Below are 25,388 nucleotides of genomic sequence, written 5' to 3'. Positions count from 1 at the left end.
ACACACGCACAACACACGCACCTACCCACAACACACCTCACACAAAACAACACCCCACACGCAACACCCCGCAAAAAATACACACCCCTCACCACACGCACCCTGCCCTACACACACACACACATGCCTCACCCAACAACACACGCACCTCACACAACACAACACCCCACACACAACACCACTAAGTACTTACACCACACTCACGCACCGCACACGCCCTACAGCCCCACACACCCTCCCTCCTCCCGCAACAACACACGCACCTGCCCCGACGCCTGCCACAATACCCCACTCGCAACACCACAACGCTCGCCAGACGCTCCGCCCGACGCCAAAATCATACAGCACCCAACACCCCAAAAGACCTCCACACCCCTGCTACACGCCCCGCAGCCCCGCACACCCACCCGCCTGCCGCAACACCCCACTCGCAACACCAAAACACTCAACGCCCCCCCGCCTGCCGGCAAAAGCCTACAGCACCCAACAACCCAAAAAACCTCCACAAGCCTCCCACGTGCCCTGCAGCCCCACACACCCACCCGCCTGCCGCAACCACACGCGCACCTGCCCCCCCGACACAACCCCCCACCCGCAACACCAAAACGCTCAACACCCCTCCGCCCGCCGCCAAAAGCCTACAGCACCCAACATGCCACGCGCAACACTCCAGAAAACCTCCACACCCCTGCCACACGGCCCGCAGCCCCACACACCCGCCCGCCTGCCGCAACTACACCCGCACCTGCCCCAACACTGCCCCCCAAAATACTTACACACCACTCCCACACGCCCCGCGCCCTCCAGCCCCACACACCCACCCGCCTGCCGCAACACCCCACTCGCAACACCAAAACACTCAACACCCCCCCGCCTGCCGGCAAAAGCCTACAACAGCCCAAAAAACCTCCACAAGCCTCCCACGCGCCCCGCAGCCCCACACGCCCGCCGCAACCACACCCGCACCTGCCCCCCTGCCGGATGCAACAGCAAAACGCGCAGCACCCCTCCGCCCGCCGGCAAAAGCCTACAGCACCCGGTATTCCCAGGCGGTCTCCCATCCAAGTACTAACCGGGCCCGACCCTGCTTAGCTTCCGAGATCAGACGAGATCGGGCGTTCTCAGGGTGGTATGGCCGTAGGCACCCCTCTGCCCCACAACAGCCCTCTCCACACCCACCGCCCACACCGCCCTCCCGCACTCACACACACCCCCACGCCCACAACAACGCCTCACACCACACACACACACACACAAACACACGCACAACACACGCACCTACCCACAACACACCTCACACAAAACAACACCCCACACGCAACACCCCGCAAAAAATACACACCCCTCACCACACGCACCCTGCCCTACACGCACACACACACACACACGCCTCACCCAACAACACACGCACCTCACACAACACAACACCCCACACACAACACCACTAAGTACTTACACCACACTCACGCACCGCACACGCCCTACAGCCCCACACACCCTCCCTCCTCCCGCAACAACACGCGCACCTGCCCCGACGCCTGCCACAATACCCCACTCGCAACACCACAACGCTCGCCAGACGCTCCGCCCGACGCCAAAATCATACAGCACCCAACACCCCAAAAGACCTCCACACCCCTGCTACACGCCCCGCAGCCCCGCACACCCACCCGCCTGCCGCAACACCCCACTCGCAACACCAAAACACTCAACGCCCCCCCGCCTGCCGGCAAAAGCCTACAGCACCCAACAACCCAAAAAACCTCCACAAGCCTCCCACGTGCCCTGCAGCCCCACACACCCACCCGCCTGCCGCAACCACACACGCACCTGCCCCCCCGACACAACCCCCCACCCGCAACACCAAAACGCTCAACACCCCTCCGCCCGCCGCCAAAAGCCTACAGCACCCAACATGCCACGCGCAACACTCCAGAAAACCTCCACACCCCTGCCACACGGCCCGCAGCCCCTCACACCCGCCCGCCTGCCGCAACCACACCCGCACCTGCCCCCCTGCCGGACGCAACAGCAAAACGCGCAGCACCCCTCCGCCCGCCGGCAAAAGCCTACAGCACCCGGTATTCCCAGGCGGTCTCCCATCCAAGTACTAACCGGGCCCGACCCTGCTTAGCTTCCGAGATCAGACGAGATCGGGCGTTCTCAGGGTGGTATGGCCGTAGGCACCCCTCTGCCCCACAACAGCCCTCTCCACACCCACCGCCCACACCGCCCTCCCGCACTCACACACACCCCCACGCCCACAACAACGCCTCACACCACACACACACACACAAACACACGCACAACACACGCACCTACCCACAACACACCTCACACAAAACAACACCCCACACGCAACACCCCGCAAAAAATACACACCCCTCACCACACGCACCCTGCCCTACACACACACACACATGCCTCACCCAACAACACACGCACCTCACACAACACAACACCCCACACACAACACCACTAAGTACTTACACCACACTCACGCACCGCACACGCCCTACAGCCCCACACACCCTCCCTCCTCCCGCAACAACACACGCACCTGCCCCGACGCCTGCCACAATACCCCACTCGCAACACCACAACGCTCGCCAGACGCTCCGCCCGACGCCAAAATCATACAGCACCCAACACCCCAAAAGACCTCCACACCCCTGCTACACGCCCCGCAGCCCCGCACACCCACCCGCCTGCCGCAACACCCCACTCGCAACACCAAAACACTCAACGCCCCCCCGCCTGCCGGCAAAAGCCTACAGCACCCAACAACCCAAAAAACCTCCACAAGCCTCCCACGTGCCCTGCAGCCCCACACACCCACCCGCCTGCCGCAACCACACGCGCACCTGCCCCCCCGACACAACCCCCCACCCGCAACACCAAAACGCTCAACACCCCTCCGCCCGCCGCCAAAAGCCTACAGCACCCAACATGCCACGCGCAACACTCCAGAAAACCTCCACACCCCTGCCACACGGCCCGCAGCCCCACACACCCGCCCGCCTGCCGCAACTACACCCGCACCTGCCCCAACACTGCCCCCCAAAATACTTACACACCACTCCCACACGCCCCGCGCCCTCCAGCCCCACACACCCACCCGCCTGCCGCAACACCCCACTCGCAACACCAAAACACTCAACACCCCCCCGCCTGCCGGCAAAAGCCTACAACAGCCCAAAAAACCTCCACAAGCCTCCCACACGCCCCGCAGCCCCACACGCCCACCCGCCTGCCGCAACCACACCCGCACCTGCCCCCCTGCCGGATGCAACAGCAAAACGCGCAGCACCCCTCCGCCCGCCGGCAAAAGCCTACAGCACCCGGTATTCCCGGGCGGTCTCCCATCCAAGTACTAACCGGGCCCGACCCTGCTTAGCTTCCGAGATCAGACGAGATCGGGCGTTCTCAGGGTGGTATGGCCGTAGGCACCCCTCTGCCCCACAACAGCCCTCTCCACACCCACCGCCCACACCGCCCTCCCGCACTCACACACACCCCCACGCCCACAACAACGCCTCACACCACACACACACACACACAAACACACGCACAACACACGCACCTACCCACAACACACCTCACACAAAACAACACCCCACACGCAACACCCCGCAAAAAATACACACCCCTCACCACACGCACCCTGCCCTACACACACACACACATGCCTCACCCAACAACACACGCACCTCACACAACACAACACCCCACACACAACACCACTAAGTACTTACACCACACTCACGCACCGCACACGCCCTACAGCCCCACACACCCTCCCTCCTCCCGCAACAACACACGCACCTGCCCCGACGCCTGCCACAATACCCCACTCGCAACACCACAACGCTCGCCAGACGCTCCGCCCGACGCCAAAATCATACAGCACCCAACACCCCAAAAGACCTCCACACCCCTGCTACACGCCCCGCAGCCCCGCACACCCACCCGCCTGCCGCAACACCCCACTCGCAACACCAAAACACTCAACGCCCCCCCGCCTGCCGGCAAAAGCCTACAGCACCCAACAACCCAAAAAACCTCCACAAGCCTCCCACGTGCCCTGCAGCCCCACACACCCACCCGCCTGCCGCAACCACACGCGCACCTGCCCCCCCGACACAACCCCCCACCCGCAACACCAAAACGCTCAACACCCCTCCGCCCGCCGCCAAAAGCCTACAGCACCCAACATGCCACGCGCAACACTCCAGAAAACCTCCACACCCCTGCCACACGGCCCGCAGCCCCACACACCCGCCCGCCTGCCGCAACTACACCCGCACCTGCCCCAACACTGCCCCCCAAAATACTTACACACCACTCCCACACGCCCCGCGCCCTCCAGCCCCACACACCCACCCGCCTGCCGCAACACCCCACTCGCAACACCAAAACACTCAACACCCCCCCGCCTGCCGGCAAAAGCCTACAACAGCCCAAAAAACCTCCACAAGCCTCCCACGTGCCCTGCAGCCCCACACACCCACCCGCCTGCCGCAACCACACCCGCACCTGCCCCCCTGCCGGATGCAACAGCAAAACGCGCAGCACCCCTCCGCCCGCCGGCAAAAGCCTACAGCACCCGGTATTGCCAGGCGGTCTCCCATCCAAGTACTAACCGGGCCCGACCCTGCTTAGCTTCCGAGATCAGACGAGATCGGGCGTTCTCAGGGTGGTATGGCCGTAGGCACCCCTCTGCCCCACAACAGCCCTCTCCACACCCACCGCCCACACCGCCCTCCCGCACTCACACACACCCCCACGCCCACAACAACGCCTCACACCACACACACACACACACAAACACACGCACAACACACGCACCTACCCACAACACACTTCACACAAAACAACACCCCACACACAACACCCCGCAAAAAATACACACCCCTCACCACACGCACCCTGCCCTACACACACACACACACACACACACGCCTCACCCAACAACACACGCACCTCACACAACACAACACCCCACACACAACACCACTAAGTACTTACACCACACTCACGCACCGCACACGCCCTACAGCCCCACACACCCTACCTCCTCCCGCAACAACACACGCACCTGCCCCGACGCCTGCCACAATACCCCACTCGCAACACCACAACGCTCGCCAGACGCTCCGCCCGACGCCAAAATCATACAGCACCCAACACCCCAAAAGACCTCCACACCCCTGCTACACGCCCCGCAGCCCCGCACACCCACCCGCCTGCCGCAACACCCCACTCGCAACACCAAAACACTCAACGCCCCCCCACCTGCCGGCAAAAGCCTACAGCACCCAACAACCCAAAAAACCTCCACAAGCCTCCCACGTGCCCTGCAGCCCCACACACCCACCCGCCTGCCGCAACCACACGCGCACCTGCCCCCCCGACACAACCCCCCACCCGCAACACCAAAACGCTCAACACCCCTCCGCCCGCTGCCAAAAGCCTACAGCACCCAACATGCCACGCGCAACACTCCAGAAAACCTCCACACCCCTGCCACACGGCCCGCAGCCCCACACACCCGCCCGCCTGCCGCAACCACACCCGCACCTGCCCCCCTGCCGGACGCAACAGCAAAACGCGCAGCACCCCTCCGCCCGCCGGCAAAAGCCTACAGCACCCGGTATTCCCAGGCGGTCTCCCATCCAAGTACTAACCGGGCCCGACCCTGCTTAGCTTCCGAGATCAGACGAGATCGGGTGTTCTCAGGGTGGTATGGCCGTAGGCACCCCTCTGCCCCACAACAGCCCTCTCCACACCCACCGCCCACACCGCCCTCCCGCACTCACACACACCCCCACGCCCACAACAACGCCTCACACCACACACACACACACACAAACACACGCACAACACACGCACCTACCCACAACACACCTCACACAAAACAACACCCCACACGCAACACCCCGCAAAAAATACACACCCCTCACCACACGCACCCTGCCCTACACGCACACACACACACACACGCCTCACCCAACAACACACGCACCTCACACAACACAACACCCCACACACAACACCACTAAGTACTTACACCACACTCACGCACCGCACACGCCCTACAGCCCCACACACCCTCCCTCCTCCCGCAACAACACGCGCACCTGCCCCGACGCCTGCCACAATACCCCACTCGCAACACCACAACGCTCGCCAGACGCTCCGCCCGACGCCAAAATCATACAGCACCCAACACCCCAAAAGACCTCCACACCCCTGCTACACGCCCCGCAGCCCCGCACACCCACCCGCCTGCCGCAACACCCCACTCGCAACACCAAAACACTCAACGCCCCCCCGCCTGCCGGCAAAAGCCTACAGCACCCAACAACCCAAAAAACCTCCACAAGCCTCCCACGTGCCCTGCAGCCCCACACACCCACCCGCCTGCCGCAACCACACACGCACCTGCCCCCCCGACACAACCCCCCACCCGCAACACCAAAACGCTCAACACCCCTCCGCCCGCCGCCAAAAGCCTACAGCACCCAACATGCCACGCGCAACACTCCAGAAAACCTCCACACCCCTGCCACACGGCCCGCAGCCCCTCACACCCGCCCGCCTGCCGCAACCACACCCGCACCTGTCCCCCTGCCGGACGCAACAGCAAAACGCGCAGCACCCCTCCGCCCGCCGGCAAAAGCCTACAGCACCCGGTATTCCCAGGCGGTCTCCCATCCAAGTACTAACCGGGCCCGACCCTGCTTAGCTTCCGAGATCAGACGAGATCGGGCGTTCTCAGGGTGGTATGGCCGTAGGCACCCCTCTGCCCCACAACAGCCCTCTCCACACCCACCGCCCACACCGCCCTCCCGCACTCACACACACCCCCACGCCCACAACAACGCCTCACACCACACACACACACACACAAACACACGCACAACACACGCACCTACCCACAACACACCTCACACAAAACAACACCCCACACGCAACACCCCGCAAAAAATACACACCCCTCACCACACGCACCCTGCCCTACACGCACACACACACACACACGCCTCACCCAACAACACACGCACCTCACACAACACAACACCCCACACACAACACCACTAAGTACTTACACCACACTCACGCACCGCACACGCCCTACAGCCCCACACACCCTCCCTCCTCCCGCAACAACACGCGCACCTGCCCCGACGCCTGCCACAATACCCCACTCGCAACACCACAACGCTCGCCAGACGCTCCGCCCGACGCCAAAATCATACAGCACCCAACACCCCAAAAGACCTCCACACCCCTGCTACACGCCCCGCAGCCCCGCACACCCACCCGCCTGCCGCAACACCCCACTCGCAACACCAAAACACTCAACGCCCCCCCGCCTGCCGGCAAAAGCCTACAGCACCCAACAACCCAAAAAACCTCCACAAGCCTCCCACGTGCCCTGCAGCCCCACACACCCACCCGCCTGCCGCAACCACACACGCACCTGCCCCCCCGACACAACCCCCCCACCCGCAACACCAAAACGCTCAACACCCCTCCGCCCGCCGCCAAAAGCCTACAGCACCCAACATGCCACGCGCAACACTCCAGAAAACCTCCACACCCCTGCCACACGGCCCGCAGCCCCTCACACCCGCCCGCCTGCCGCAACCACACCCGCACCTGCCCCCCTGCCGGACGCAACAGCAAAACGCGCAGCACCCCTCCGCCCGCCGGCAAAAGCCTACAGCACCCGGTATTCCCAGGCGGTCTCCCATCCAAGTACTAACCGGGCCCGACCCTGCTTAGCTTCCGAGATCAGACGAGATCGGGCGTTCTCAGGGTGGTATGGCCGTAGGCACCCCTCTGCCCCACAACAGCCCTCTCCACACCCACCGCCCACACCGCCCTCCCGCACTCACACACACCCCCACGCCCACAACAACGCCTCACACCACACACACACACACACAAACACACGCACAACACACGCACCTACCCACAACACACCTCACACAAAACAACACCCCACACGCAACACCCCGCAAAAAATACACACCCCTCACCACACGCACCCTGCCCTACACGCACACACACACACACACGCCTCACCCAACAACACACGCACCTCACACAACACAACACCCCACACACAACACCACTAAGTACTTACACCACACTCACGCACCGCACACGCCCTACAGCCCCACACACCCTCCCTCCTCCCGCAACAACACGCGCACCTGCCCCGACGCCTGCCACAATACCCCACTCGCAACACCACAACGCTCGCCAGACGCTCCGCCCGACGCCAAAATCATACAGCACCCAACACCCCAAAAGACCTCCACACCCCTGCTACACGCCCCGCAGCCCCGCACACCCACCCGCCTGCCGCAACACCCCACTCGCAACACCAAAACACTCAACGCCCCCCCGCCTGCCGGCAAAAGCCTACAGCACCCAACAACCCAAAAAACCTCCACAAGCCTCCCACGTGCCCTGCAGCCCCACACACCCACCCGCCTGCCGCAACCACACACGCACCTGCCCCCCCGACACAACCCCCCACCCGCAACACCAAAACGCTCAACACCCCTCCGCCCGCCGCCAAAAGCCTACAGCACCCAACATGCCACGCGCAACACGCCAGAAAACCTCCACACCCCTGCCACACGGCCCGCAGCCCCTCACACCCGCCCGCCTGCCGCAACCACACCCGCACCTGCCCCCCTGCCGGACGCAACAGCAAAACGCGCAGCACCCCTCCGCCCGCCGGCAAAAGCCTACAGCACCCGGTATTCCCGGGCGGTCTCTCATCCAAGTACTAACCGGGCCCGACCCTGCTTAGCTTCCGAGATCAGACGAGATCGGGCGTTCTCAGGGTGGTATGGCCGTAGGCACCCCTCTGCCCCACAACAGCCCTCTCCACACCCACCGCCCACACCGCCCTCCCGCACTCACACACACCCCCACGCCCACAACAACGCCTCACACCACACACACACACACAAACACACGCACAACACACGCACCTACCCACAACACACCTCACACAAAACAACACCCCACACGCAACACCCCGCAAAAAATACACACCCCTCACCACACGCACCCTGCCCTACACACACACACACATGCCTCACCCAACAACACACGCACCTCACACAACACAACACCCCACACACAACACCACTAAGTACTTACACCACACTCACGCACCGCACACACCCTACAGCCCCACACACCCTCCCTCCTCCCGCAACAACACACGCACCTGCCCCGACGCCTGCCACAATACCCCACTCGCAACACCACAACGCTCGCCAGACGCTCCGCCCGACGCCAAAATCATACAGCACCCAACACCCCAAAAGACCTCCACACCCCTGCTACACGCCCCGCAGCCCCGCACACCCACCCGCCTGCCGCAACACCCCACTCGCAACACCAAAACACTCAACGCCCCCCCGCCTGCCGGCAAAAGCCTACAGCACCCAACAACCCAAAAAACCTCCACAAGCCTCCCACGTGCCCTGCAGCCCCACACACCCACCCGCCTGCCGCAACCACACGCGCACCTGCCCCCCCGACACAACCCCCCACCCGCAACACCAAAACGCTCAACACCCCTCCGCCCGCCGCCAAAAGCCTACAGCACCCAACATGCCACGCGCAACACTCCAGAAAACCTCCACACCCCTGCCACACGGCCCGCAGCCCCACACACCCGCCCGCCTGCCGCAACTACACCCGCACCTGCCCCAACACTGCCCCCCAAAATACTTACACACCACTCCCACACGCCCCGCGCCCTCCAGCCCCACACACCCACCCGCCTGCCGCAACACCCCACTCGCAACACCAAAACACTCAACACCCCCCCGCCTGCCGGCAAAAGCCTACAACAGCCCAAAAAACCTCCACAAGCCTCCCACGCGCCCCGCAGCCCCACACGCCCGCCGCAACCACACCCGCACCTGCCCCCCTGCCGGATGCAACAGCAAAACGCGCAGCACCCCTCCGCCCGCCGGCAAAAGCCTACAGCACCCGGTATTCCCAGGCGGTCTCCCATCCAAGTACTAACCGGGCCCGACCCTGCTTAGCTTCCGAGATCAGACGAGATCAGGCGTTCTCAGGGTGGTATGGCCGTAGGCACCCCTCTGCCCCACAACAGCCCTCTCCACACCCACCGCCCACACCGCCCTCCCGCACTCACACACACCCCCACGCCCACAACAACGCCTCACACCACACACACACACACACAAACACACGCACAACACACGCACCTACCCACAACACACCTCACACAAAACAACACCCCACACGCAACACCCCGCAAAAAATACACACCCCTCACCACACGCACCCTGCCCTACACGCACACACACACACACACGCCTCACCCAACAACACACGCACCTCACACAACACAACACCCCACACACAACACCACTAAGTACTTACACCACACTCACGCACCGCACACGCCCTACAGCCCCACACACCCTCCCTCCTCCCGCAACAACACGCGCACCTGCCCCGACGCCTGCCACAATACCCCACTCGCAACACCACAACGCTCGCCAGACGCTCCGCCCGACGCCAAAATCATACAGCACCCAACACCCCAAAAGACCTCCACACCCCTGCTACACGCCCCGCAGCCCCGCACACCCACCCGCCTGCCGCAACACCCCACTCGCAACACCAAAACACTCAACGCCCCCCCGCCTGCCGGCAAAAGCCTACAGCACCCAACAACCCAAAAAACCTCCACAAGCCTCCCACGTGCCCTGCAGCCCCACACACCCACCCGCCTGCCGCAACCACACACGCACCTGCCCCCCCGACACAACCCCCCACCCGCAACACCAAAACGCTCAACACCCCTCCGCCCGCCGCCAAAAGCCTACAGCACCCAACATGCCACGCGCAACACTCCAGAAAACCTCCACACCCCTGCCACACGGCCCGCAGCCCCTCACACCCGCCCGCCTGCCGCAACCACACCCGCACCTGCCCCCCTGCCGGACGCAACAGCAAAACGCGCAGCACCCCTCCGCCCGCCGGCAAAAGCCTACAGCACCCGGTATTCCCAGGCGGTCTCCCATCCAAGTACTAACCGGGCCCGACCCTGCTTAGCTTCCAAGATCAGACGAGATCGGGCGTTCTCAGGGTGGTATGGCCGTAGGCACCCCTCTGCCCCACAACAGCCCTCTCCACACCCACCGCCCACACCGCCCTCCCGCACTCACACACACCCCCACGCCCACAACAACGCCTCACACCACACACACACACACAAACACACGCACAACACACGCACCTACCCACAACACACCTCACACAAAACAACACCCCACACGCAACACCCCGCAAAAAATACACACCCCTCACCACACGCACCCTGCCCTACACACACACACACATGCCTCACCCAACAACACACGCACCTCACACAACACAACACCCCACACACAACACCACTAAGTACTTACACCACACTCACGCACCGCACACGCCCTACAGCCCCACACACCCTCCCTCCTCCCGCAACAACACACGCACCTGCCCCGACGCCTGCCACAATACCCCACTCGCAACACCACAACGCTCGCCAGACGCTCCGCCCGACGCCAAAATCATACAGCACCCAACACCCCAAAAGACCTCCACACCCCTGCTACACGCCCCGCAGCCCCGCACACCCACCCGCCTGCCGCAACACCCCACTCGCAACACCAAAACACTCAACGCCCCCCCGCCTGCCGGCAAAAGCCTACAGCACCCAACAACCCAAAAAACCTCCACAAGCCTCCCACGTGCCCTGCAGCCCCACACACCCACCCGCCTGCCGCAACCACACGCGCACCTGCCCCCCCGACACAACCCCCCACCCGCAACACCAAAACGCTCAACACCCCTCCGCCCGCCGCCAAAAGCCTACAGCACCCAACATGCCACGCGCAACACTCCAGAAAACCTCCACACCCCTGCCACACGGCCCGCAGCCCCACACACCCGCCCGCCTGCCGCAACTACACCCGCACCTGCCCCAACACTGCCCCCCAAAATACTTACACACCACTCCCACACGCCCCGCGCCCTCCAGCCCCACACACCCACCCGCCTGCCGCAACACCCCACTCGCAACACCAAAACACTCAACACCCCCCCGCCTGCCGGCAAAAGCCTACAACAGCCCAAAAAACCTCCACAAGCCTCCCACGCGCCCCGCAGCCCCACACGCCCGCCGCAACCACACCCGCACCTGCCCCCCTGCCGGATGCAACAGCAAAACGCGCAGCACCCCTCCGCCCGCCGGCAAAAGCCTACAGCACCCGGTATTCCCAGGCGGTCTCCCATCCAAGTACTAACCGGGCCCGACCCTGCTTAGCTTCCAAGATCAGACGAGATCAGGCGTTCTCAGGGTGGTATGGCCGTAGGCACCCCTCTGCCCCACAACAGCCCTCTCCACACCCACCGCCCACACCGCCCTCCCGCACTCACACACACCCCCACGCCCACAACAACGCCTCACACCACACACACACACACACAAACACACGCACAACACACGCACCTACCCACAACACACCTCACACAAAACAACACCCCACACGCAACACCCCGCAAAAAATACACACCCCTCACCACACGCACCCTGCCCTACACGCACACACACACACACACGCCTCACCCAACAACACACGCACCTCACACAACACAACACCCCACACACAACACCACTAAGTACTTACACCACACTCACGCACCGCACACGCCCTACAGCCCCACACACCCTCCCTCCTCCCGCAACAACACGCGCACCTGCCCCGACGCCTGCCACAATACCCCACTCGCAACACCACAACGCTCGCCAGACGCTCCGCCCGACGCCAAAATCATACAGCACCCAACACCCCAAAAGACCTCCACACCCCTGCTACACGCCCCGCAGCCCCGCACACCCACCCGCCTGCCGCAACACCCCACTCGCAACACCAAAACACTCAACGCCCCCCCGCCTGCCGGCAAAAGCCTACAGCACCCAACAACCCAAAAAACCTCCACAAGCCTCCCACGTGCCCTGCAGCCCCACACACCCACCCGCCTGCCGCAACCACACACGCACCTGCCCCCCCGACACAACCCCCCACCCGCAACACCAAAACGCTCAACACCCCTCCGCCCGCCGCCAAAAGCCTACAGCACCCAACATGCCACGCGCAACACTCCAGAAAACCTCCACACCCCTGCCACACGGCCCGCAGCCCCTCACACCCGCCCGCCTGCCGCAACCACACCCGCACCTGCCCCCCTGCCGGACGCAACAGCAAAACGCGCAGCACCCCTCCGCCCGCCGGCAAAAGCCTACAGCACCCGGTATTCCCAGGCGGTCTCCCATCCAAGTACTAACCGGGCCCGACCCTGCTTAGCTTCCAAGATCAGACGAGATCGGGCGTTCTCAGGGTGGTATGGCCGTAGGCACCCCTCTGCCCCACAACAGCCCTCTCCACACCCACCGCCCACACCGCCCTCCCGCACTCACACACACCCCCACGCCCACAACAACGCCTCACACCACACACACACACACAAACACACGCACAACACACGCACCTACCCACAACACACCTCACACAAAACAACACCCCACACGCAACACCCCGCAAAAAATACACACCCCTCACCACACGCACCCTGCCCTACACACACACACACATGCCTCACCCAACAACACACGCACCTCACACAACACAACACCCCACACACAACACCACTAAGTACTTACACCACACTCACGCACCGCACACGCCCTACAGCCCCACACACCCTCCCTCCTCCCGCAACAACACACGCACCTGCCCCGACGCCTGCCACAATACCCCACTCGCAACACCACAACGCTCGCCAGACGCTCCGCCCGACGCCAAAATCATACAGCACCCAACACCCCAAAAGACCTCCACACCCCTGCTACACGCCCCGCAGCCCCGCACACCCACCCGCCTGCCGCAACACCCCACTCGCAACACCAAAACACTCAACGCCCCCCCGCCTGCCGGCAAAAGCCTACAGCACCCAACAACCCAAAAAACCTCCACAAGCCTCCCACGTGCCCTGCAGCCCCACACACCCACCCGCCTGCCGCAACCACACGCGCACCTGCCCCCCCGACACAACCCCCCACCCGCAACACCAAAACGCTCAACACCCCTCCGCCCGCCGCCAAAAGCCTACAGCACCCAACATGCCACGCGCAACACTCCAGAAAACCTCCACACCCCTGCCACACGGCCCGCAGCCCCACACACCCGCCCGCCTGCCGCAACTACACCCGCACCTGCCCCAACACTGCCCCCCAAAATACTTACACACCACTCCCACACGCCCCGCGCCCTCCAGCCCCACACACCCACCCGCCTGCCGCAACACCCCACTCGCAACACCAAAACACTCAACACCCCCCCGCCTGCCGGCAAAAGCCTACAACAGCCCAAAAAACCTCCACAAGCCTCCCACACGCCCCGCAGCCCCACACGCCCACCCGCCTGCCGCAACCACACCCGCACCTGCCCCCCTGCCGGATGCAACAGCAAAACGCGCAGCACCCCTCCGCCCGCCGGCAAAAGCCTACAGCACCCGGTATTCCCGGGCGGTCTCCCATCCAAGTACTAACCGGGCCCGACCCTGCTTAGCTTCCGAGATCAGACGAGATCGGGCGTTCTCAGGGTGGTATGGCCGTAGGCACCCCTCTGCCCCACAACAGCCCTCTCCACACCCACCGCCCACACCGCCCTCCCGCACTCACACACACCCCCACGCCCACAACAACGCCTCACACCACACACACACACACACAAACACACGCACAACACACGCACCTACCCACAACACACCTCACACAAAACAACACCCCACACGCAACACCCCGCAAAAAATACACACCCCTCACCACACGCACCCTGCCCTACACACACACACACATGCCTCACCCAACAACACACGCACCTCACACAACACAACACCCCACACACAACACCACTAAGTACTTACACCACACTCACGCACCGCACACGCCCTACAGCCCCACACACCCTCCCTCCTCCCGCAACAACACACGCACCTGCCCCGACGCCTGCCACAATACCCCACTCGCAACACCACAACGCTCGCCAGACGCTCCGCCCGACGCCAAAATCATACAGCACCCAACACCCCAAAAGACCTCCACACCCCTGCTACACGCCCCGCAGCCCCGCACACCCACCCGCCTGCCGCAACACCCCACTCGCAACACCAAAACACTCAACGCCCCCCCGCCTGCCGGCAAAAGCCTACAGCACCCAACAACCCAAAAAACCTCCACAAGCCTCCCACGTGCCCTGCAGCCCCACACACCCACCCGCCTGCCGCAACCACACGCGCACCTGCCCCCCCGACACAACCCCCCACCCGCAACACCAAAACGCTCAACACCCCTCCGCCCGCCGCCAAAAGCCTACAGCACCCAACATGCCACGCGCAACACTCCAGAAAACCTCCACACCCCTGCCACACGGCCCGCAGCCCCACACACCCGCCCGCCTGCCGCAACTACACCCGCACCTGCCCCAACACTGCCCCCCAAAATACTTACACACCACTCCCACACGCCCCGCGCCCTCCAGCCCCACACACCCACCCGCCTGCCGCAACACCCCACTCGCAACACCAAAACACTCAACACCCCCCCGCCTGCCGGCAAAAGCCTACAACAGCCCAAAAAACCTCCACAAGCCTCCCACGTGCCCTGCAGCCCCACACACCCACCCGCCTGCCGCAACCACACCCGCACCTGCCCCCCTGCCGGATGCAACAGCAAAACGCGCAGCACCCCTCCGCCCGCCGGCAAAAGCCTACAGCACCCGGTATTGCCAGGCGGTCTCCCATCCAAGTACTAACCGGGCCCGACCCTGCTTAGCTTCCGAGATCAGACGAGATCGGGCGTTCTCAGGGTGGTATGGCCGTAGGCACCCCTCTGCCCCACAACAGCCCTCTCCACACCCACCGCCCACACCGCCCTCCCGCACTCACACACACCCCCACGCCCACAACAACGCCTCACACCACACACACACACACACAAACACACGCACAACACACGCACCTACCCACAACACACTTCACACAAAACAACACCCCACACACAACACCCCGCAAAAAATACACACCCCTCACCACACGCACCCTGCCCTACACACACACACACACACACACACGCCTCACCCAACAACACACGCACCTCACACAACACAACACCCCACACACAACACCACTAAGTACTTACACCACACTCACGCACCGCACACGCCCTACAGCCCCACACACCCTACCTCCTCCCGCAACAACACACGCACCTGCCCCGACGCCTGCCACAATACCCCACTCGCAACACCACAACGCTCGCCAGACGCTCCGCCCGACGCCAAAATCATACAGCACCCAACACCCCAAAAGACCTCCACACCCCTGCTACACGCCCCGCAGCCCCGCACACCCACCCGCCTGCCGCAACACCCCACTCGCAACACCAAAACACTCAACGCCCCCCCACCTGCCGGCAAAAGCCTACAGCACCCAACAACCCAAAAAACCTCCACAAGCCTCCCACGTGCCCTGCAGCCCCACACACCCACCCGCCTGCCGCAACCACACGCGCACCTGCCCCCCCGACACAACCCCCCACCCGCAACACCAAAACGCTCAACACCCCTCCGCCCGCTGCCAAAAGCCTACAGCACCCAACATGCCACGCGCAACACTCCAGAAAACCTCCACACCCCTGCCACACGGCCCGCAGCCCCACACACCCGCCCGCCTGCCGCAACCACACCCGCACCTGCCCCCCTGCCGGACGCAACAGCAAAACGCGCAGCACCCCTCCGCCCGCCGGCAAAAGCCTACAGCACCCGGTATTCCCAGGCGGTCTCCCATCCAAGTACTAACCGGGCCCGACCCTGCTTAGCTTCCGAGATCAGACGAGATCGGGCGTTCTCAGGGTGGTATGGCCGTAGGCACCCCTCTGCCCCACAACAGCCCTCTCCACACCCACCGCCCACACCGCCCTCCCGCACTCACACACACCCCCACGCCCACAACAACGCCTCACACCACACACACACACACACAAACACACGCACAACACACGCACCTACCCACAACACACCTCACACAAAACAACACCCCACACGCAACACCCCGCAAAAAATACACACCCCTCACCACACGCACCCTGCCCTACACGCACACACACACACACACGCCTCACCCAACAACACACGCACCTCACACAACACAACACCCCACACACAACACCACTAAGTACTTACACCACACTCACGCACCGCACACGCCCTACAGCCCCACACACCCTCCCTCCTCCCGCAACAACACGCGCACCTGCCCCGACGCCTGCCACAATACCCCACTCGCAACACCACAACGCTCGCCAGACGCTCCGCCCGACGCCAAAATCATACAGCACCCAACACCCCAAAAGACCTCCACACCCCTGCTACACGCCCCGCAGCCCCGCACACCCACCCGCCTGCCGCAACACCCCACTCGCAACACCAAAACACTCAACGCCCCCCCGCCTGCCGGCAAAAGCCTACAGCACCCAACAACCCAAAAAACCTCCACAAGCCTCCCACGTGCCCTGCAGCCCCACACACCCACCCGCCTGCCGCAACCACACACGCACCTGCCCCCCCGACACAACCCCCCACCCGCAACACCAAAACGCTCAACACCCCTCCGCCCGCCGCCAAAAGCCTACAGCACCCAACATGCCACGCGCAACACTCCAGAAAACCTCCACACCCCTGCCACACGGCCCGCAGCCCCTCACACCCGCCCGCCTGCCGCAACCACACCCGCACCTGTCCCCCTGCCGGACGCAACAGCAAAACGCGCAGCACCCCTCCGCCCGCCGGCAAAAGCCTACAGCACCCGGTATTCCCAGGCGGTCTCCCATCCAAGTACTAACCGGGCCCGACCCTGCTTAGCTTCCGAGATCAGACGAGATCGGGCGTTCTCAGGGTGGTATGGCCGTAGGCACCCCTCTGCCCCACAACAGCCCTCTCCACACCCACCGCCCACACCGCCCTCCCGCACTCACACACACCCCCACGCCCACAACAACGCCTCACACCACACACACACACACACAAACACACGCACAACACACGCACCTACCCACAACACACCTCACACAAAACAACACCCCACACGCAACACCCCGCAAAAAATACACACCCCTCACCACACGCACCCTGCCCTACATGCACACACACACACACACGCCTCACCCAACAACACACGCACCTCACACAACACAACACCCCACACACAACACCACTAAGTACTTACACCACACTCACGCACCGCACACGCCCTACAGCCCCACACACCCTCCCTCCTCCCGCAACAACACGCGCACCTGCCCCGACGCCTGCCACAATACCCCACTCGCAACACCACAACGCTCGCCAGACGCTCCGCCCGACGCCAAAATCATACAGCACCCAACACCCCAAAAGACCTCCACACCCCTGCTACACGCCCCGCAGCCCCGCACACCCACCCGCCTGCCGCAACACCCCACTCGCAACACCAAAACACTCAACGCCCCCCCGCCTGCCGGCAAAAGCCTACAGCACCCAACAACCCAAAAAACCTCCACAAGCCTCCCACGTGCCCTGCAGCCCCACACACCCACCCGCCTGCCGCAACCACACACGCACCTGCCCCCCCGACACAACCCCCCACCCGCAACACCAAAACGCTCAACACCCCTCCGCCCGCCGCCAAAAGCCTACAGCACCCAACATGCCACGCGCAACACTCCAGAAAACCTCCACACCCCTGCCACACGGCCCGCAGCCCCTCACACCCGCCCGCCTGCCGCAACCACACCCGCACCTGCCCCCCTGCCGGACGCAACAGCAAAACGCGCAGCACCCCTCCGCCCGCCGGCAAAAGCCTACAGCACCCGGTATTCCCAGGCGGTCTCCCATCCAAGTACTAACCGGGCCCGACCCTGCTTAGCTTCCGAGATCAGACGAGATCGGGCGTTCTCAGGGTGGTATGGCCGTAGGCACCCCTCTGCCCCACAACAGCCCTCTCCACACCCACCGCCCACACCGCCCTCCCGCACTCACACACACCCCCACGCCCACAACAACGCCTCACACCACACACACACACACACAAACACACGCACAACACACGCACCTACCCACAACACACCTCACACAAAACAACACCCCACACGCAACACCCCGCAAAAAATACACACCCCTCACCACACGCACCCTGCCCTACACGCACACACACACACACACGCCTCACCCAACAACACACGCACCTCACACAACACAACACCCCACACACAACACCACTAAGTACTTACACCACACTCACGCACCGCACACGCCCTACAGCCCCACACACCCTCCCTCCTCCCGCAACAACACGCGCACCTGCCCCGACGCCTGCCACAATACCCCACTCGCAACACCACAACGCTCGCCAGACGCTCCGCCCGACGCCAAAATCATACAGCACCCAACACCCCAAAAGACCTCCACACCCCTGCTACACGCCCCGCAGCCCCGCACACCCACCCGCCTGCCGCAACACCCCACTCGCAACACCAAAACACTCAACGCCCCCCCGCCTGCCGGCAAAAGCCTACAGCACCCAACAACCCAAAAAACCTCCACAAGCCTCCCACGTGCCCTGCAGCCCCACACACCCACCCGCCTGCCGCAACCACACACGCACCTGCCCCCCCGACACAACCCCCCACCCGCAACACCAAAACGCTCAACACCCCTCCGCCCGCCGCCAAAAGCCTACAGCACCCAACATGCCACGCGCAACACTCCAGAAAACCTCCACACCCCTGCCACACGGCCCGCAGCCCCTCACACCCGCCCGCCTGCCGCAACCACACCCGCACCTGCCCCCCTGCCGGACGCAACAGCAAAACGCGCAGCACCCCTCCGCCCGCCGGCAAAAGCCTACAGCACCCGGTATTCCCAGGCGGTCTCCCATCCAAGTACTAACCGGGCCCGACCCTGCTTAGCTTCCGAGATCAGACGAGATCGGGCGTTCTCAGGGTGGTATGGCTGTAGGCACCCCTCTGCCCCACAACAGCCCTCTCCACACCCACCGCCCACACCGCCCTCCCGCACTCACACACACCCCCACGCCCACAACAACGCCTCACACCACACACACACACACACAAACACACGCACAACACACGCACCTACCCACAACACACCTCACACAAAACAACACCCCACACGCAACACCCCGCAAAAAATACACACCCCTCACCACACGCACCCTGCCCTACACGCACACACACACACACACGCCTCACCCAACAACACACGCACCTCACACAACACAACACCCCACACACAACACCACTAAGTACTTACACCACACTCACGCACCGCACACGCCCTACAGCCCCACACACCCTCCCTCCTCCCGCAACAACACGCGCACCTGCCCCGACGCCTGCCACAATACCCCACTCGCAACACCACAACGCTCGCCAGACGCTCCGCCCGACGCCAAAATCATACAGCACCCAACACCCCAAAAGACCTCCACACCCCTGCTACACGCCCCGCAGCCCCGCACACCCACCCGCCTGCCGCAACACCCCACTCGCAACACCAAAACACTCAACGCCCCCCCGCCTGCCGGCAAAAGCCTACAGCACCCAACAACCCAAAAAACCTCCACAAGCCTCCCACGTGCCCTGCAGCCCCACACACCCACCCGCCTGCCGCAACCACACACGCACCTGCCCCCCCGACACAACCCCCCACCCGCAACACCAAAACGCTCAACACCCCTCCGCCCGCCGCCAAAAGCCTACAGCACCCAACATGCCACGCGCAACACTCCAGAAAACCTCCACACCCCTGCCACACGGCCCGCAGCCCCTCACACCCGCCCGCCTGCCGCAACCACACCCGCACCTGCCCCCCTGCCGGACGCAACAGCAAAACGCGCAGCACCCCTCCGCCCGCCGGCAAAAGCCTACAGCACCCGGTATTCCCAGGCGGTCTCCCATCCAAGTACTAACCGGGCCCGACCCTGCTTAGCTTCCGAGATCAGACGAGATCGGGCGTTCTCAGGGTGGTATGGCTGTAGGCACCCCTCTGCCCCACAACAGCCCTCTCCACACCCACCGCCCACACCGCCCTCCCGCACTCACACACACCCCCACGCCCACAACAACGCCTCACACCACACACACACACACACAAACACACGCACAACACACGCACCTACCCACAACACACCTCACACAAAACAACACCCCACACGCAACACCCCGCAAAAAATACACACCCCTCACCACACGCACCCTGCCCTACACGCACACACACACACACACGCCTCACCCAACAACACACGCACCTCACACAACACAACACCCCACACACAACACCACTAAGTACTTACACCACACTCACGCACCGCACACGCCCTACAGCCCCACACACCCTCCCTCCTCCCGCAACAACACGCGCACCTGCCCCGACGCCTGCCACAATACCCCACTCGCAACACCACAACGCTCGCCAGACGCTCCGCCCGACGCCAAAATCATACAGCACCCAACACCCCAAAAGACCTCCACACCCCTGCTACACGCCCCGCAGCCCCGCACACCCACCCGCCTGCCGCAACACCCCACTCGCAACACCAAAACACTCAACGCCCCCCCGCCTGCTGGCAAAAGCCTACAGCACCCAACAACCCAAAAAACCTCCACAAGCCTCCCACGTGCCCTGCAGCCCCACACACCCACCCGCCTGCCGCAACCACACACGCACCTGCCCCCCCGACACAACCCCCCACCCGCAACACCAAAACGCTCAACACCCCTCCGCCCGCCGCCAAAAGCCTACAGCACCCAACATGCCACGCGCAACACGCCAGAAAACCTCCACACCCCTGCCACACGGCCCGCAGCCCCTCACACCCGCCCGCCTGCCGCAACCACACCCGCACCTGCCCCCCTGCCGGACGCAACAGCAAAACGCGCAGCACCCCTCCGCCCGCCGGCAAAAGCCTACAGCACCCGGTATTCCCAGGCGGTCTCCCATCCAAGTACTAACCGGGCCCGACCCTGCTTAGCTTCCGAGATCAGACGAGATCGGGCGTTCTCAGGGTGGTATGGCCGTAGGCACCCCTCTGCCCCACAACAGCCCTCTCCACACCCACCGCCCACACCGCCCTCCCGCACTCACACACACCCCCACGCCCACAACAACGCCTCACACCACACACACACACACACAAACACACGCACAACACACGCACCTACCCACAACACACCTCACACAAAACAACACCCCACACGCAACACCCCGCAAAAAATACACACCCCTCACCACACGCACCCTGCCCTACACACACACACATACACGCCTCACCCAACAACACATGCACCTCACACAACACAACACCCCACACACAACACCACTAAGTACTTACACCACACTCACGCACCGCACACGCCCTACAGCCCCACACACCCTCCCTCTTCCCGCAACAACACACGCACCTGCCCCGACGCCTGCCACAATACCCCACTCGCAACACCACAACGCTCGCCAGACGCTCCGCCCGACGCCAAAATCATACAGCACCCAACACCCCAAAAGACCTCCACACCCCTGCTACACGCCCCGCAGCCCCGCACACCCACCCGCCTGCCGCAACACCCCACTCGCAACACCAAAACACTCAACGCCCCCCCGCCTGCCGGCAAAAGCCTACAGCACCCAACAACCCAAAAAACCTCCACAAGCCTCCCACGTGCCCTGCAGCCCCACACACCCACCCGCCTGCCGCAACCACACGCGCACCTGCCCCCCCGACACAACCCCCCACCCGCAACACCAAAACGCTCAACACCCCTCCGCCCGCCGCCAAAAGCCTACAGCACCCAACATGCCACGCGCAACACTCCAGAAAACCTCCACACCCCTGCCACACGGCCCGCAGCCCCACACACCCGCCCGCCTGCCGCAACTACACCCGCACCTGCCCCAACACAGCCCCCCAAAATACTTACACACCACTCCCACACGCCCCGCGCCCTCCAGCCCCACACACCCACCCGCCTGCCGCAACACCCCACTCGCAACACCAAAACACTCAACACCCCCCCGCCTGCCGGCAAAAGCCTACAACAGCCCAAAAAACCTCCACAAGCCTCCCACGTGCCCTGCAGCCCCACACACCCACCCGCCTGCCACAACCACACGCGCACCTGCCCCCCCGACACAACCCCCCACCCGCAACACCAAAACGCTCAACACCCCTCTGCCCGCCGCCAAAAGCCTACAGCACCCAACATGCCACGCGCAACACTCCAGAAAACCTCCACACCCCTGCCACACGGCCCGCAGCCCCACAAACCCGCCCGCCTGCCGCAACACCCACTCGCAACACCAAAACACTCAACACCCCCCCGCCTGCCGGCAAAAGCCTACAACAGCCCAAAAAACCTCCACAAGCCTCCCACACGCCCCGCAGCCCCACACGCCCACCCGCCTGCCGCAACCACACCCGCACCTGCCCCCCTGCCGGATGCAACAGCAAAACGCGCAGCACCCCTCCGCCCGCCGGCAAAAGCCTACAGCACCCGGTATTCCCAGGCGGTCTCCCATCCAAGTACTAACCGGGCCCGACCCTGCTTAGCTTCCGAGATCAGACGAGATCGGGCGTTCTCAGGGTGGTATGGCCGTAGGCACCCCTCTGCCCCACAACAGCCCTCTCCACACCCACCGCCCACACCGCCCTCCCGCACTCACACACACCCCCACGCCCACAACAACGCCTCACACCACACACACACACACACAAACACACGCACAACACACGCACCTACCCACAACACACCTCACACAAAACAACACCCCACACGCAACACCCCGCAAAAAATACACACCCCTCACCACACGCACCCTGCCCTACACGCACACACACACACACACGCCTCACCCAACAACACACGCACCTCACACAACACAACACCCCACACACAACACCACTAAGTACTTACACCACACTCACGCACCGCACACGCCCTACAGCCCCACACACCCTCCCTCCTCCCGCAACAACACGCGCACCTGCCCCGACGCCTGCCACAATACCCCACTCGCAACACCACAACGCTCGCCAGACGCTCCGCCCGACGCCAAAATCATACAGCACCCAACACCCCAAAAGACCTCCACACCCCTGCTACACGCCCCGCAGCCCCGCACACCCACCCGCCTGCCGCAACACCCCACTCGCAACACCAAAACACTCAACGCCCCCCCGCCTGCCGGCAAAAGCCTACAGCACCCAACAACCCAAAAAACCTCCACAAGCCTCCCACGTGCCCTGCAGCCCCACACACCCACCCGCCTGCCGCAACCACACACGCACCTGCCCCCCCGACACAACCCCCCACCCGCAACACCAAAACGCTCAACACCCCTCCGCCCGCCGCCAAAAGCCTACAGCACCCAACATGCCACGCGCAACACTCCAGAAAACCTCCACACCCCTGCCACACGGCCCGCAGCCCCTCACACCCGCCCGCCTGCCGCAACCACACCCGCACCTGCCCCCCTGCCGGACGCAACAGCAAAACGCGCAGCACCCCTCCGCCCGCCGGCAAAAGCCTACAGCACCCGGTATTCCCGGGCGGTCTCCCATCCAAGTACTAACCGGGCCCGACCCTGCTTAGCTTCCGAGATCAGACGAGATCGGGCGTTCTCAGGGTGGTATGGCCGTAGGCACCCCTCTGCCCCACAACAGCCCTCTCCACACCCACCGCCCACACCGCCCTCCCGCACTCACACACACCCCCACGCCCACAACAACGCCTCACACCACACACACACACACAAACACACGCACAACACACGCACCTACCCACAACACACCTCACACAAAACAACACCCCACACGCAACACCCCGCAAAAAATACACACCCCTCACCACACGCACCCTGCCCTACACGCACACACACACACACACGCCTCACCCAACAACACACGCACCTCACACAACACAACACCCCACACACAACACCACTAAGTACTTACACCACACTCACGCACCGCACACGCCCTACAGCCCCACACACCCTCCCTCCTCCCGCAACAACACGCGCACCTGCCCCGACGCCTGCCACAATACCCCACTCGCAACACCACAACGCTCGCCAGACGCTCCGCCCGACGCCAAAATCATACAGCACCCAACACCCCAAAAGACCTCCACACCCCTGCTACACGCCCCGCAGCCC

General features: G+C 63.7%; 22 non-coding genes across 22 annotated transcripts; all 22 read right to left on the bottom strand.

Annotated features, from left to right (window-relative positions):
• Positions 1-1,024: 1,024 nt before the first annotated feature.
• On the bottom strand, positions 1,025-1,143 carry LOC141745572 (5S ribosomal RNA). The gene has a single exon (XR_012587847.1). It is a non-coding gene; the product is annotated as a 5S ribosomal RNA (ribosomal RNA).
• A 923-nt stretch (positions 1,144-2,066) lies between these two features.
• LOC141745571 (5S ribosomal RNA) lies at positions 2,067-2,185 on the bottom strand. Its single transcript, XR_012587846.1, has one exon. It is a non-coding gene; the product is annotated as a 5S ribosomal RNA (ribosomal RNA).
• A 1,144-nt stretch (positions 2,186-3,329) lies between these two features.
• LOC141745618 (5S ribosomal RNA) lies at positions 3,330-3,448 on the bottom strand. The gene has a single exon (XR_012587891.1). It is a non-coding gene; the product is annotated as a 5S ribosomal RNA (ribosomal RNA).
• A 1,146-nt stretch (positions 3,449-4,594) lies between these two features.
• LOC141745761 (5S ribosomal RNA) lies at positions 4,595-4,713 on the bottom strand. The gene has a single exon (XR_012588031.1). It is a non-coding gene; the product is annotated as a 5S ribosomal RNA (ribosomal RNA).
• A 925-nt stretch (positions 4,714-5,638) lies between these two features.
• Positions 5,639-5,757, bottom strand: LOC141745854 (5S ribosomal RNA). The gene has a single exon (XR_012588122.1). It is a non-coding gene; the product is annotated as a 5S ribosomal RNA (ribosomal RNA).
• A 923-nt stretch (positions 5,758-6,680) lies between these two features.
• LOC141745570 (5S ribosomal RNA) lies at positions 6,681-6,799 on the bottom strand. Its single transcript, XR_012587845.1, has one exon. It is a non-coding gene; the product is annotated as a 5S ribosomal RNA (ribosomal RNA).
• Positions 6,800-7,723: 924 nt separating this feature from the next.
• Positions 7,724-7,842, bottom strand: LOC141745569 (5S ribosomal RNA). The gene has a single exon (XR_012587844.1). It is a non-coding gene; the product is annotated as a 5S ribosomal RNA (ribosomal RNA).
• A 923-nt stretch (positions 7,843-8,765) lies between these two features.
• On the bottom strand, positions 8,766-8,884 carry LOC141745766 (5S ribosomal RNA). Its single transcript, XR_012588036.1, has one exon. It is a non-coding gene; the product is annotated as a 5S ribosomal RNA (ribosomal RNA).
• Positions 8,885-10,020: 1,136 nt separating this feature from the next.
• LOC141745660 (5S ribosomal RNA) lies at positions 10,021-10,139 on the bottom strand. Its single transcript, XR_012587932.1, has one exon. It is a non-coding gene; the product is annotated as a 5S ribosomal RNA (ribosomal RNA).
• A 923-nt stretch (positions 10,140-11,062) lies between these two features.
• Positions 11,063-11,181, bottom strand: LOC141745675 (5S ribosomal RNA). The gene has a single exon (XR_012587946.1). It is a non-coding gene; the product is annotated as a 5S ribosomal RNA (ribosomal RNA).
• Positions 11,182-12,317: 1,136 nt separating this feature from the next.
• On the bottom strand, positions 12,318-12,436 carry LOC141745752 (5S ribosomal RNA). Its single transcript, XR_012588022.1, has one exon. It is a non-coding gene; the product is annotated as a 5S ribosomal RNA (ribosomal RNA).
• Positions 12,437-13,359: 923 nt separating this feature from the next.
• LOC141745674 (5S ribosomal RNA) lies at positions 13,360-13,478 on the bottom strand. The gene has a single exon (XR_012587945.1). It is a non-coding gene; the product is annotated as a 5S ribosomal RNA (ribosomal RNA).
• A 1,144-nt stretch (positions 13,479-14,622) lies between these two features.
• Positions 14,623-14,741, bottom strand: LOC141745617 (5S ribosomal RNA). Its single transcript, XR_012587890.1, has one exon. It is a non-coding gene; the product is annotated as a 5S ribosomal RNA (ribosomal RNA).
• A 1,146-nt stretch (positions 14,742-15,887) lies between these two features.
• LOC141745760 (5S ribosomal RNA) lies at positions 15,888-16,006 on the bottom strand. The gene has a single exon (XR_012588030.1). It is a non-coding gene; the product is annotated as a 5S ribosomal RNA (ribosomal RNA).
• Positions 16,007-16,931: 925 nt separating this feature from the next.
• Positions 16,932-17,050, bottom strand: LOC141745567 (5S ribosomal RNA). The gene has a single exon (XR_012587843.1). It is a non-coding gene; the product is annotated as a 5S ribosomal RNA (ribosomal RNA).
• A 923-nt stretch (positions 17,051-17,973) lies between these two features.
• LOC141745566 (5S ribosomal RNA) lies at positions 17,974-18,092 on the bottom strand. The gene has a single exon (XR_012587842.1). It is a non-coding gene; the product is annotated as a 5S ribosomal RNA (ribosomal RNA).
• Positions 18,093-19,015: 923 nt separating this feature from the next.
• On the bottom strand, positions 19,016-19,134 carry LOC141745565 (5S ribosomal RNA). The gene has a single exon (XR_012587841.1). It is a non-coding gene; the product is annotated as a 5S ribosomal RNA (ribosomal RNA).
• A 923-nt stretch (positions 19,135-20,057) lies between these two features.
• LOC141745589 (5S ribosomal RNA) lies at positions 20,058-20,176 on the bottom strand. Its single transcript, XR_012587863.1, has one exon. It is a non-coding gene; the product is annotated as a 5S ribosomal RNA (ribosomal RNA).
• A 923-nt stretch (positions 20,177-21,099) lies between these two features.
• Positions 21,100-21,218, bottom strand: LOC141745588 (5S ribosomal RNA). Its single transcript, XR_012587862.1, has one exon. It is a non-coding gene; the product is annotated as a 5S ribosomal RNA (ribosomal RNA).
• A 923-nt stretch (positions 21,219-22,141) lies between these two features.
• Positions 22,142-22,260, bottom strand: LOC141745564 (5S ribosomal RNA). The gene has a single exon (XR_012587840.1). It is a non-coding gene; the product is annotated as a 5S ribosomal RNA (ribosomal RNA).
• Positions 22,261-23,713: 1,453 nt separating this feature from the next.
• LOC141745563 (5S ribosomal RNA) lies at positions 23,714-23,832 on the bottom strand. Its single transcript, XR_012587839.1, has one exon. It is a non-coding gene; the product is annotated as a 5S ribosomal RNA (ribosomal RNA).
• A 923-nt stretch (positions 23,833-24,755) lies between these two features.
• On the bottom strand, positions 24,756-24,874 carry LOC141745616 (5S ribosomal RNA). The gene has a single exon (XR_012587889.1). It is a non-coding gene; the product is annotated as a 5S ribosomal RNA (ribosomal RNA).
• Positions 24,875-25,388: the final 514 nt, after the last annotated feature.

Source organism: Larus michahellis, chromosome 6 (assembly GCF_964199755.1).
Source record: "Larus michahellis chromosome 6, bLarMic1.1, whole genome shotgun sequence".
NCBI lineage: Eukaryota > Metazoa > Chordata > Aves > Charadriiformes > Laridae > Larus > Larus michahellis.
This window is presented reverse-complemented; position numbering and strand designations above follow the sequence as displayed.